Genomic DNA, 14568 nt, shown 5'->3' on the forward strand with positions numbered 1-14568 from the left:
CAGTACTTGCTGTTTGAAGGCTCTAGAGTGTGGGCTCAGTAGTTGTGGTGTGCGGGCTTAGTTGTTCTGAAGTATGTGGGATCTTCCTGGACCAGGAATTGAACCCATGTCCCCTGCATTGGCAGGCAGATTCTCAACCACTGGACCATCAGGAATGTCAACCTGTCATTCTTTTATTGTGTCCCATTTCAAGTGTGCTCATTATTGATGAGAAACTTAAATGTTTCAAGAAGGTAGACCCCAAACTGAGTATTTTAGACCAAAGCAGACTTTGACATGAAAAACTGGTGCTTAGTCATGAAAAGTCCAGAGCCCATGCTGTTGACCACTTCCTAATGTAGGGATAAGATGGCAACCCTAGCTTTTGTCCCTGGTTCTGTAGCTGGTTTTTGTGACTTTAGATAGACTATTCTAACACACTGTTCTTGGAGTATAATCACTGCAATAGATTTTGTGAAGTTTTGAGGAACACCGCTAATTCATTTCTATCTTCTTCCTCTACTTTAAGCTTTTCAATCAGTATCTCCAACCAAAAGGGGATTTCTTTCTCTCATATGAATTATGAAGACCTTGTCTTTCAGGTTCTTTAAAACCCAAGTTTGGACTTGATACGCAAACTGTGTGTATAAATTTTACATGCCTTTAGTATGCTTTCTCAAAGGCAGCTGAATTCTCTGTGCCAGCCATCCTACCAACTCTCTCTCTCTCTCCTTCTTTAGTCCCTTCATGCTGCTATTGTTTTGTTTCTTGTTCAGGCTTCACATTGAATACTATTAAGTTTACGTTGTTTTTGCAACTTCTGGGCAAGGCGAACATTAGAAAAGGTATGTGTGTGAGGTCTGTAACAAGGAAAAAAACTATTGAAGAGGAAAAGAGTAACTGAACTCCACAGAAAACAGACTGTAGAAATTAGAAGAATTTGCAGCTAGCAGAAATTAGAAGTTGAAGAGGCATATGTATTTTTTAAATGTAAAAACAACATAACATCAAAACATCTTTTAATCTTAGAATTCCCCTACCCTAGCACAGGCCCTTTTCTTTTTAATTGCTTTCTTTTAGTAGTTGTTCATGTGCACATTTTCCCATATAATTATCATCTCAATGCACGTAATTTTGTATTTTGGTATGAATTTGTTACAGAAATCTTTCTTAACTCTTTTTCATAGTTTTTAGATGAGTTATCAGATATTTAGGCAAACATTTTTAGGGTCAGACCTGAACGCCTGCTAACAGTGGGCCTCCGGTTTTCATATTATTTCTGGCCAAAGGACAGAAACAGTAGCTGGTGTCTTGAGAGGATGATACCAACATCCAGGCAAGGAGTAATGAATTAAATAGGGCTTGTAGGTGCTGGAGTTGCATGTTTTCCAATAGAAAAAATAAATAAATAAAACACCTTAGGAGAAAGTACCTAGATGTTGGGAATTGCTTGAGAAGGAGGACTGAGACACAAGTGTACCTCTTCTAAAGAGTTCTGAGTCCTTAATATTCACCCCCTCCAAGTCTTGCACTGTTTATGTGTTGCACAAGGCATATAAGGATCATGTCTATCAGGCTTGTAAGTGACCTTTCCCAGAGCATCTCATGATACACCCTCATGATACACACATGAATCTGAATTCAAAGAATCTGGAGCCAAGAGAGAATGCAGACTTCACTGCTGCTGGAACAGAGGTGGGATGAGAAAGTAGGCCTGGGGCTCCTAGTTCAGTGCTGTAGGATTAAGGAAGAAAGGCTGCAGCAGGACAAGAAAACAAAGCTAGAGGAAAGGAAGATGGCACAGGGGAAAGAAGAGATGGAAGGGATCTGGGGGTGAGGTTTTCAAGTCTCTGCTGATTTTAAGAGCAATCCTGAAATTAGAGAGTATAAGGTCCCCTGGGAAAATGCACCCTCTGAAATGAGCATCTCAAGTTATACAGGGGAGTCAGCTAAGCATTTAACTTACCTGCTTAGAAACGAAGTTTCTAGACAGAGAGGACAATGTGATGGAAGACGACTCTTCAGGAGTCATGAGGGATGCAACTTCCTACTTTACTGTTCAATGTCCGTGGAGGCAGTGCCTGTCTTTCATGTGGCTTCTCGAGAATTTTTCCTTGAAAAATAAGTAACAGATGAAATGCTAGAACTACCCATCGTTGGCCAATGTGCCCCAAATTCCCTCTAACACCCTTCTAGGTATTTATTGGACTTCAGTTTGCCCTTGAGATATCATCAAAGAAAAGGTTAAATATGCATTAGCAATATGGATAAACTTAACTCCCCTCATTTCATAGAGAAATTTTGAAAGGACTTGTAACTAGTCCAAAGTCCCACAACTTAGTCATGCAGAAAGAGAAAGGTCGTGAGAGGCAGATGGAGGTATCTGATGAATGAGTGAAGACTTCTCAGACCTTCTAATTTGGCCCAGCTGCCAGAGGCCACCTGCCAAGTCGCTTCAGTCGTGTCCGACTCTGTATGACCCCATAGACGGCAGCCCAGCAGGCCCCCCCGTCCCTGGGATTCTCCAGGCAAGAACACTGGAGTGGGTTGCCATTTCCTTCTCCAGTGCATGAAAGTGAAAATTGAAAGTGAAGTCGCTCAGTCATGTCTGACTCTTAGCGACCCCAAGGACTGCAGCCCACTAGGCTCCTCCGTCCATGGGATTTTCCAGGCAAGAGTACTGAATTGGGGTGCCATCGCCCTCTCTGAGAGGCCACCTAAATGCAGCCAATTGAGTGACTCTAGCCAAGGCCCAGCTGAGCCCAGTTGACTCACAGACTCATGAGAAATAGTAAATGGTGATTGTTTTGGCTATGAGTTTAGAAGTGGTTTGCCATGCAGCAACAGATAATTAATTGAACTCATAACTTAGAACAGCAACCATGTTTTATTTCTCCCAAATCTTTGATTTGGTTCTGTTGATCTGGACCAAGCTTGGCAGATCTCATTTGAACTTGTTTGTACCTCTGCAGCCAACTGAGGGCTGGCTGGTCAAGGATGACCTCAACTGCAATGAGTCAGCTCTGTTCCACAGGGTCTTTCATCCTTCAGTGGGCTTGTTCTCCTGGTGATGGCAGAATTCCAAGAACAGAAGCAGAAAAGCACACAATTAAAAAAAAAAATAGACTTCATTTTTTAGAGCAGTTTTGGTTCATAGCGAGATTGAAGGGAGGTTCAGAGATTTCTCATATACCACCTTCCCCTACACATGCATAGCCCCCTCCGTGATCAACATCCCCCACCTGAGGGGCACATTTGCCTTACCTGGTGAACCTACACAGACACCATCGTTATCATCAAAGACCATTAGGTTTTTACATTAGGATTTACATTAGGATTTATTTCACAGCAGGATTTAGTTTATATTAGGATTCATTCTTAATGAATTTTAAGGTTTTGGACAAATGTATAATGACATCTTCATTGTTAAAGTAAATCCTCTGTGCTCTGCCTATTCATCCCTCTCTCCCCCTAACTCTGTCAGCCACTGATCTTTTTACTGTCTCCATAGTTTTGTTTTCTCCAGAATATCATGTAGTTGGAATCATACCATATGTAGCCCTTTCAGACAAAGTTATTTCACTTAGTAATGTGCATTTAAGTTTCTTCCATGTGTTTTTGTGGCTTAATAGCTCTTTTTTTAAAAAAGAGCACTGAATAATATTCTGTTTTACCACAGTTTATCCATTCACCTACCAAGCAAGACTTGGTTTACTTCCAAGTTTTTGCGATTTTGAATAAAGCTGCTATAAACATCCACATGCAGGTTTTTGTATGGACATAAGTTTTCAGCTCCTTAGGGTATATACTAAGGAATATGATTGCCAAATTACATGGTAAGAGTATGTTTAGTTTTGTAAGGAAGTGAAAAACTGTTGTTCAAAGTGGCCATTAAATTTTGCATTCCCACCAGCGATGAATGAAAGTTCCTTTTGCTCTATATTCTTGCCAGCATTTGGTTTTGTCAGTATTCTGGGATTTTGGAAATTTTAACAGATGTGTAGTGGTATTTCCTTGTTGACAAACATTTTTCAAACCTCTATTTACATCAAGTCTGCTACTGTTCCACTGATCAAAGTAAAGCATATGAGTGAACAGAGAGTGGGAGGGTACTACAAAGTTAGAAAAAAAGGACATGGCTAAAGGGAGGTCATTAACTGGAGCCATTAATGCTATTAAATCTGTTATAAGAAATCTATGCCTGTTTCTCACAGGGGAGTACTAAATAGCATTAATAAGATTTTGGACTAAGATCTGAAATCAGTTGGAAAAGTTATACTCAAAATCAAGTGAAACAATTAGATAAGCATTATCTGATTTTTAAATATTTCCAGAGTTTATGGCCAAGCCACTATTGCTAATAGTTCAGTTCAGTTCAGTCACTCAGTCTTGTCTGATTCTTTGTGACCCCATGGACTGCAGCACACCAGGACTCCCTGTCCATCACCAACTCCCAGAGTTTACTCAAACTCATGTCCATTGAGTCGGTGATGCCATCCAACCATTTCATCCTCTGTCGTCACCTTCTCCTGCTCCCTTCAATCTTTCCCAGCATCAGGGTCTTTTCAAATGAGCCAGTTCTTTGCATCAGGTGGCCAAAGTACTGAAGCTTTGCAAAGCTTCAGCCTCAGCCCTTTCAATGAATATTCAGAACCGATTTCCTTTAGGATGGACTGGTTGGATCTCCTTGCTGTTCAAGAAATGTCAAGAGTCTTCTCCAACACCACAGTTCAAAAGCATAAATTCTTTGGCACTCAGCTTTCTTTATTGTCCAACTCTCACATCCATACATGACTACTGGAAAAATCAGAGCACCTAGAATCCTGTTTAATAGTGTTAGCTCTCTAAATAGCCAGTGGGCATTCTGCTTTGTGAATTTGCTCTGCAAACTGAAGGCTGTTGGCCTCTGTGCTTTACAGAAGGGAATCAAACAGGCTTTTAATGGAAAAGGTGTGTACACGTGTGTGTGTGTCCATTTGTAAGTAGCATAGGTGACCACATCTGAGCCATTATTTTAATTTTTATTTTATCTGTTTTTGTCTCCTCTGTATTCCCAGGAAATATCGAGAACTAACTTTGTATTTTCACTTATTATTACCTCTCTGGGAAGCAGATTTGTTTTCTACTCCTTGGATTTCAGAACAAATATCTGAGAAGCAGAGGAGAAACTGGGATTACCATCCCCAGATCCCAGCAGTCTGCTACTTACAGCGGTATGCTGCTGCCCTCTACACGGTGATTCACACCAGACAGATGAAGGGTTCTTTGATCTGTGTTTCTTTCCTCCACCCAGGCCTCTTTAGACCCAAACTGAACTTTGTTAGTCCAGCATTTCTGGGAATCAAGGAACCTGTGTTCTGGCCTGTGGGTCACTTAATATTTTGGGGTCTCAGTTTTTACTTCTGTGAAGTGATCATGCTGGTCTAGATTTGTATTCCTGCTCTTAGGCTTTGAAGAGCCTAGGGTGCTAAAACCAGACACAAGTCACAGGGTCCTAAACAAGTGATGCCCTAAAACTCCCAGGGGTGGCCTGACACATCTGGAAGAGGTATGCTAGAAAAAGTTCAACAGATATGTGTTACCAAGGAATTACTGCCCTCCGTTCTGAACTGGGAAGTACAAGATTTCAACTCAAAAAAGAGGTTTTTTCATTTGCTGAGAACTAACAGAGTATCCTTTCAAACAATTCATTTTGACTCACCCATTAGGCGGTATCTGAGGATAAGGACATGAAAGGTTGGTTTTCTTGGGGCAGAATGTATCACACGTTTCCCACGAATGTGTTTGTTTTCAAAATAAGGGTAAAGGGGAAGCATCCGCCTGCAATGCAGGAGACGCAGGTTCGATCCCTGAATGGGGAAGATCCCCTGGAGAAGGAAATCGCAACCCACTCCAGTATTCTTGCCTGGAGAATCCCAGGGACGGAGGAGCCCGGTGGGCTGCCGTCTATGGGGTCACAGAGAGTCGGACACAACTGAAGCGACTTAGCAGCAGTAGCAGCAGGTATAGCTTCCATGATAGCAGCTCCCTCCTCCTCCCCCAGACCCAAGAGAGTCCTTTAGACCTGGCCGGTGTCCTCTCCGTTGCTGGACTGAACGTCGGGTGAGATTACGAGGGCCCCACGCCCACTCAGCGCTGTCAGTAAGATTTGGCCCGGACCCTCATCACCGACCATCAGTGCCTGACGTCCCTCCAGCCTTCTCTCTCCCAGGACCCCTTTTCCTACCTATTTCTTTCTGTTGGGTAGGTCTTACTTCCTGGGAACACGTGCTGACTGCCTTGCCCCTTCCTGGTTAAAGTGGGGGGTTCGGCGCAAGCAGAGTCCAGCGGGCAGGAGACCAGGTGTCGAAGAGTTTGGTGGCCTGAGGAAGCGGGAGCCCTGTCCCAAACACAGCCCTGTTTTCCGGGGCTGCAAGACTTTGAGCACAGCCGAGAAGCCCTTGGCTAGCCCTGCAGCCCTGCAGGAAGCGGCTGGGTCTAGGGGCCCACTCCACCCCCGCTCTCTGTCTTAGGCACGCGGCGGCGGGACCAAGCGCCTTGTCCCCAGCGTCGACTCGGACGCCCAGTCCTACTGCGGTACAGGCTCCCGCCGCCGCAGCTGCAAACCGGTCTGGCTTCCCTGCAGGGCGTGCGGGGATGGAGCGAGGGGGTGGAGAGAAAAGGGGAAGAGCCTGGGCGGCCGGCGGGCGGGGCCTGCAGCCTTTCAGAGCTGCGGCCGCCGCCGCGCAGCCAGCTCTCTCCGCGCCTCGCTCCGACTCCAGCGCGCTCTGCGCAGGAACCTGCGCCCAAGCCCGGGGGCGCCCTGCTCCTCAGTCCCCGGCCCCCGACCCCGAACGCGCCGCGGCCAGAGTGCGCCCGGCGGTGGAGCCGCTCAGAGCACCGGGGGCTTCGGCGGGCGCTCGGGGCTCAGTCTGGCCGCAGGACCGGCGGGGAAGGAAGGGGAAAGCGGGGACACACTCTGGCCGCGGCGCGCGCGCATTGCACACTCGCAGCCGCGCGCCCCCGCTGAGGCGCGTCCGGGGCGAGTTTGGTCCCGCGGCTGGGGCCCCGGCACCTGCCCGCTCCGCGCGCCGCGCCCGGGCCCGGGCCCCGCCCCGCTGACCACCCCCGCCCCTTGCCTGCACGGCTCTCCTTTCGACCCGGGGAAGAGACAACGTCCCGATAACTTGCAAGCTGTGGCGCAACTGGTCTCGACACCGGAGGTGCCCGAAGGCTGTCCCGGTGAGGTAAGTTTCCTGCGCGTCCACTGCTCCTCCTCCCGCGACCCTCCTTTTGGACTCGAGCTTGGGGGCTCTGAGTCTCGGATGAATCCTGGCGATCTCTCGACGCTGACTTTGTCCGTCTGGTGCTGGAGGTAGGGTGGAGGGGGTTTTCGTGGCCACCGAAGCGGGACCTTCATTCCTCCGGGCCACGGCTGCGCGCTCCCCGCGGGCACCCAGTCCGCTTACTACCCGGATCCCCGGGGCCGCAGTGACACTGGGGATCACTCTGGGTTCACTTGAGCCGGAGCCCCCTTCCCTTTTTCTGGGTAGCCAGCTGAGTTTGGCTGCAAAAAGAGAGCTCTCCCACTACCGTCTCCGGATATTAAACAGCGGCGAACTTGTTAGGCGCCCCTGGGATCTCAAGAGGGGCTTACGAGTCGGTGTTCTGGTCTCTGGCGCCGGAGCCGGATTGAACAGGTGCGGCGTGGTTTCAACCTAAATGCAGCAATATACAGACTTCTGCGTTTCACCTGCTTCTCTTCCCCAGCCGGGTCAACGTGACGCTTCAACGGCTGGGACAGGGGGGTGGGAGTGTGGGGGCACCGGAGAGGGAGCACTCCGGCGTTTGATTTGCCAAACCGGTGCCAAGAGTCACCAAAACAGAAGACAACAAATGGCAGCTTATCGTTCATCTATGCAGATAAGCCTGTTGTCAGTTCTTACCCCCCACCCAGCCTCAGCTCACTTGTCTCTGGTGCCCGGCGTGGCTGGATGGAAACCTGTTCCAGAGTTGTTTGGATAGGCTGATGAGTTTTTTCTTCTGATCAACTGACATCTGGGTTCTCAGCAAGGAAATGCTAGTTACTCTGATTTTTTTTTTTTTTAAGGCAGCTAGCATGTTGCAGACCAAAAATACTGCGCACCCCCACTCCCCCACCCTTCTATTTTTCTATCATATTCTCAGCCTGCCAGGGGCCCTAGCTCTAAGCTGAGTGACCCTTGAGAGGCCGGTTGGGCCTAAGAATGTGCTAGTCACCCGCAAAGAAGCAGCAGTCTCCCCATCAGTACTACCAAGCATGGGTTTGGGTAACCCTTGTTGCCCTTCTGGTGAAAAGCATCCACCCAGGCTTCTGTCTCTTCTATGTAAAGGCTGAGTGCTGGGAGTGGAGAAAAGCCAAAGGGTTGGATTCCTTACCACTTTTAATGTGGTGAAGTATAAGAGTGTTCATGGAAGCTTTTGTCAGGGCATTTCCAGTCGAAAGGAGGCCCTAGCAATAAGCCTTTCCCAGATAAGTCCTTGCCAGTGGGAAGCTGAGTAAGCAGCAAGCACAATCTCTGAGCTGAAGGGAATGGTGCCTTCTGTGGAGACTTAGGAAAACTGATGAGAAAGCTGGTGAGACTGAGACTGATGCATAACGACGTCTTAGTTGAGGAGGAACACTTTAAAAAATGAATAAAATCTTGTTATATCTTTGTCCAAATAAGACTAGAGGGATTTGGTAATACCTCACATTTGCATCAATGCCTTGCTTTGTAAATGCTTTTTCATATTCTCTGAAGGGCTGTCCTGGTGGCTCAATGATAAAGAACCTGCCTGCCAATGTAGGAAGCTCAGGTTCAATCCCTGGGTCTGGAAGATCCCCCAGATAAGGAAATGGCAACCTGCTCCAGTCTTCTTCACTGGAAAATCCTATGGACAGAGGAATCCCATGGGCTATATAGTGCATGGGGTTCCAAGAGTCGGATTTGAGTTAGCAACTGAAACAATAACAACAGTCTCTGAAAAACTTAATTCTGACCATTTCTGGGGGAGGCAGGGCAAAAATTATTAACCAGATATTCACAAGAGGAATGTGAGGCTCACAGGTTTAATGACTTATCAAGGTAACAAGCGGCTGGAATTAAAGTTGAAGTCAGGTTTTCTGAAGGAGAAGGCAATGGCAACCCACTCCAGTACTCTTGCCTGGAAAATCCCATGGACAGAGGAGCCTGGTAGGCTGCTGTCTATGGGGTCACACAGAGTCGGACACGACTGAGCGACTTCCCTTTCCCTTTTCACTTTCATGCATTGGAGAAGGAAATGGCAACCCACTCCAGTGTTCTTGCCTGGAGAATCCCAGGGACGGCGGAGCCTGGTGGGCTGCCATCTGTGGGGTCACACAGAGTTGGACACGACTGAAGCGACTTAGCAGCAGCAACAGGTTGTCTGAAATCATCACCACCACTGTTATCATCCACCCAGTGCTACTTCTGTGCTTGTATAAGGTTTTCACAATGGCCAGACATTTCTGCATTTATTGTGGTTTGCGCTGTCTCACTGTGAATTACTGTTCAAATTTCAACAGTTGAGAAAACTGAGATTTAGACAGGTGATTAGTTTTGTATAGTATCATGTCTAATCTAGTAGAGTTTACAAGACTAGAACTCAAAGCTCTTGGTGTCTAGTCCTTTGCTTTGTAGATTGTGACATTGTTTCACTTCTGACAACAGTGAGGAGGCATCATGGGATGCAAAACATCAGGGACTGTGAAGCATGCTTGCTGGTGACCTGGGTTCTAGCTCTGGCAGTATTCTTGACTGTGTGTTTTTCTTTAGTCTCTAAGTTGTGTGACTCTTTTGTGACCCCATGGACTGTAGCCGACAAGGCTCCTCTGTTCATGGGATTTTCCAGGCAAAAACATATAGGAGTGGGTTGCTGTTTTCTCCTCCAGGGATTTAGCTGTATAACCTGGACCAAATCCTACCACCTTTGAACCTCAAGTCTCTCACATATAAAACAAGAAGTTTGTATTATTTTTCTCTTTCTGGTTTTAGCATTCTATAATGCTTATCAATATATTTGTAATCCAATAAAATCATTTCTCTAGGGGAAAGAAAATTTTTCACCCTGTATTAACTGATAGGTAATCCGAGTTACCTATTCCACTTGTAATTTACTTCCCTTTCATCACATACCACTTAATGAGGTGGTTCCGATGGTAAAGAATCTGCCTGCAGTGCAGGAGACTTGGGTTTGATCCTTGGGTTGGGAAGATTCCCTTGAGAACAGCATGGCTACCCATTCCAGTGCTCTTCCCTAGAGAATGCTGTGGACAAAGGGAACCTGGTGGGCTACAGTCCATGGGATCACAAAGAGTCGGACATGACTAAGCGATTAACACACACTTCCCCTTCATCACATACCACTTAATGAAGGGAAAGAAAATTCCAAGGGCACTTTAGCTTAGCATCTATATTGTTAAGTATTATTGTTTTGTTTGGAAATATTCTCAGGGGCTGAACTACTCTAAAATAAATGTCAAGGTTTACATGAATATTATGGACTGTCAATTCATACCTTCATTTCTTTGTTTGGCTTTGGGATTTGATATAGTAAGTAGCCAATGAAGAGTTGAATGAAGGAGGAAAGCAAAGCATCTTATCCTTAGAGAGCATCTCATCATGTAAACTCCCAGCATCTGCTGACCCATAAGGTAATTTACTTGTGAGAGGTGTGCCTCCTGGAGCTGGCAGGCGCATGTTGTATCTTTCCTTCCTGATTACATCATATAAAGATGAGTGTTTATTTCTCAGTGTAGACCATAAACTGACATCTATGTCATTCTCTTTTGCTTGCCTCTTGCCTGCCTTAGTTGTTAGTAATGTGCAACTGGCTGAAATATACATTCGTAGAAATTGACTTGTGCCCTTTCCTGAAAGAATATGTCTTGAGATGAAGATACCAACCATTCTTGTATTTGGGTAAATTTCAGTATATGCTAATACTGACTCGTGGTTTCAGAGGAGGAACCTAATTAACAAAACCAGCCTCGGTTCTGTTCCCTCTAAGAATCCTCTTCTCTTTCCACCCATCCTTCCTATATGCACAAAAGAGTGTTTTAACTTTTAGAAGAATGATGACAAATAATTAGAATGGTCTTACTAACCCGTGGGGGATTGAGGGTAGATTTCTTTCTGATAAAGAATTCAAATATTAACTAGTTCAGAAACTTGGGCCTTTTATGGGTAAAATAGCTGAGGCTTGGAGTGGTGAATTGCCTTGCTTGTAGTCTCACAGATGTTTAGCAGGAGGACTACGGCTAATGTGAAATTCTTAAGATTCTTACTCAAGGTTTTACTAGGGATTCTATGGTGAGAGTGCATTTTTGACTTCTAGAAATCATAGAGATTAACAGAAAAATTTTGTTTACTAGTAATTATTCATGAGGTGTCACATTTTTAATGGTTTCGTATTTATATTTTTACATCTTCTTGTCCAAACAGATAATAAAGGAGACAATGTCCATTTTCATTCGTTCACTATGATTCTCTTGGCTTATATATATCACTAGGCTCAGAATTAGTACTTTGTTTCAACCAGTGCTTGGGGAGAAGGAACTATTTGAATAGAAATACAAATGTATGGTAGTTTTCCAGGTTTTTCTTCCTGGTTAATAAAACCAGGAGCCATAGGCCTTGTCATACATGGATAAAGTCATAAATATGTATACATTTAATTTGCATATTCATTTAAGTTGTACTTCTGTTAAATGGTGAGTCAGAACATTTAATATCCTGGAAAAATAATTCTTTTCCCCTATGGCTGGAGCCTTCATTAGTTACTCTGTAAAAAATCAAGCCTGAAATATATTTGTTGCAGAAATGTGTTCTTTTTGTATCAAGCACATTAACTGGGGTTGGAAGGAGTCCTTTTATTTTTCTAGAAGCTGCCCAGTTAGAACTGTACATTATGTAGCTCAGCTGTTCATTTGTGGACTTATCTAAATGCCAGGAAAATGGAGGAGGGAAGAAACCTAGCCTTTTGTTTTATTTAGTATTTTTCTTTTTTTTTTTTTTAACGTTAAGCTTAATCTCTTGATGACATTTTTGAAGTACTGTTTAGTCAAAATTGGCTCCTATTGACGAAGCATTTTATTCAGTCAGGTTCCTTTCAGGATAAAAGATTAGGCCAGAGAAACCAGGCTTAATTTTATGTATTCCATTGTATCTACTGTGTCTAACTTCATTAGAGGAGTGTGTGTATGTGTGTGTGTGTATGTATGTATGTGTGTGTGTGTGTGTGTGTGCGTGCGTGCGCGTGCGCATGCTTGTGTTATTCACTTGGTCATGTCCAGCTCTTTGTGACCCCATGGACTATAGCCTGGCAGGCTTCTCTGTCCATGGAATTTTCCAGGCAAGAATACTGGACTGGGTAGCCATTCTTTTCCCCAGGGGATCTTCCCAACCCAGGGGTCGAACCCAGGTCTTCCATATTGCGGGCAGATTCTTTACCATCTTGGCCACCAGGGAAGTCCATCAGAGGTGTGTAAGGAGATAATATAGGAAAACACAGGAGCCCTACCCAAATTAGGTTACTCTTGGGAAGATTTGAGACATAATAACTCAGATGTCTTTACATGTCTAGTCAACTGACCGTTCTTAGGTTTTGTCATTTTAAGTTAAAACAAACCAGTGTTTGAAAGACAACTCCATGAAGTGTGTATTCTTCTTTTAGAAAGTCTTCTGCATTGTTCACGGGATGAATTAACAGTAGGTGTGCAGTATGTTTGGAGGAGTTGACTAATGGGTGAGCAAGTTCTTGAGACCTGTTTCTCTAAAGGTTTTTGAAAGTCAGTTATAAAATTGTATATTAAACTACATAGCATTTGTGGGTAGTATTGCTCTCACTAAAAATGGGCTTGTGTCTTTCAGTAGAGTTTCTTCAGGCAAGGATGGAGCTTGCAAGTACTGCAGGCCCAAGAAGTACAATACAATTACCTTGAATTGGAACTAAAATCCCAGGACTAAAGACACAAGACTGTAGAAAATTCCTCTGTTTTGTAAGAGAAAGGTAATACTTAAGCCATTGCTATCCAATAATGTTGAGCAAGGGGTTTAGGAGGAAATTATAGCTAGCCATAAAAATGTGTTTCTTTGCTTCATAGATTTGCACAAGAAATTCAGTAGATTCTACTTACTGAGTAGTGAATTTTCTTTCTTTCTTTCTTTTTTTTTGCTTAAGGATAGTTGATTTCCAAAGTTATTGATTTCTGAGGTACAGCAAAGTTGTACATATATCTATCTATCTATCTATATATATATACACACATACACACATACATTCTTTTAAAAATTCTTTCCTTTATGGTTTATCAGAGGATATTGTATATAGTTCCCTGTGCTGTACAATAGGACCTTGTTATTTATCCAGGATTTTCAGCATTGAAAGCATACTTTACAAAATACTACGATCAGCATAATTATCTCTTGATCATTTGGTCATAGCATTTACTGATAAAATAAGGAAACAAAACAACAATAAAAAGAAGCAAAACTATGACCAGCTTGAGGAAGTGGTAAGTGCATCATAGGTGTTTAGCTAATATTTGTCAGTGGGAATGGTTAGGCATCACATTTTATTTTTGTATTCTTGGAACTTAGCATTATGTATGGGAAAAGATGGGGATTTAATAAATATATACCAAACAGCTTATGAATTTACATGAAGATTACTCTTCAAAACCTTGACACATTTCATGATTATTCTGATTTCATTATTTTCCAGACCCTCTTAGAAATGTCAGGCAGACTGATAAACACTAGTTTCAATAGTTTATTGTAGTCCTTCTTTTTACATCATAAATGGTATTTATTCACCAGACTGCCAACTTTTTTTAACCAATGTTCCTAGGAATGATTTTTTTCTCTTCCTTAACAGAAATAATAATCTAAATAGGAAATCTGTTCTTTCTACTGTTTATAATTATCAGGTAAACATTTTTAAAGCTCCTAGAATGGCATACGAGTGAATTTGGTTCAGGATACACAGAAAAGAGTGGACTTTAAGCTTCTCTAAGTTAATCAATTTAAATGGCGCCTCCTCTAGAGACTTTCTCTGATCATCTAACCTAAAGGGGACCTTCTTCCTATGTTTTCTTCACCTATCACAGTAGATACTTATACATCTCTGTATTTTACTTATTTTTTTATCACCTCTACTCAAACTCACACTCAACTTAAGATTATAAACTCCTTAAGGGTGGATGTCATGGTTCCTTAACATTGCTTATCAAGAAAATGCTTGACGTATACTAGGTGCCCAGTAAACAGTAAGTCAGTGAATGAATAGGTCCCGTTCATCCTGTCAGGATGAATTGGGTCACCGCTGAGGTTTCTCAAGCCAAATAGTTTGAGGTGTGAAGATTGTTCTTAAAGGCTGGCTATGACAACTCCATGAAAATGACAACTTAGGTCCTCCAGAAGAAGGTAACAGTGATGGTTTAGGTTCTGGCATCAGTATGAAGAGGTATCTCTATATAAAGAGTTCTTGCTTTTTCTTTTTCAAAAATAACAGAACAAATAAGTAGAAATTATGAAGCATAAGACAAAACATTAGGAAGCTATTAAA

General features: G+C 43.6%; 1 protein-coding gene across 2 annotated transcripts in view; it reads left to right on the forward strand.

The window, feature by feature from the left end:
* Positions 6889-14568, forward strand: part of PIP5K1B (phosphatidylinositol-4-phosphate 5-kinase type 1 beta) — a 359464-nt gene continuing 351784 nt past the window's right edge. For both annotated transcript variants that reach the window (XM_005683717.3, XM_018052047.1), the window contains exon 1: positions 6889-7205. The gene's annotated coding sequence lies outside the window, so the exon portion shown is untranslated. The remainder of the gene's footprint in view (positions 7206-14568) is intronic.

The sequence above is a fragment of the Capra hircus genome, chromosome 8, assembly GCF_001704415.2.
Source record: "Capra hircus breed San Clemente chromosome 8, ASM170441v1, whole genome shotgun sequence".
Classification (NCBI taxonomy): domain Eukaryota; kingdom Metazoa; phylum Chordata; class Mammalia; order Artiodactyla; family Bovidae; genus Capra; species Capra hircus.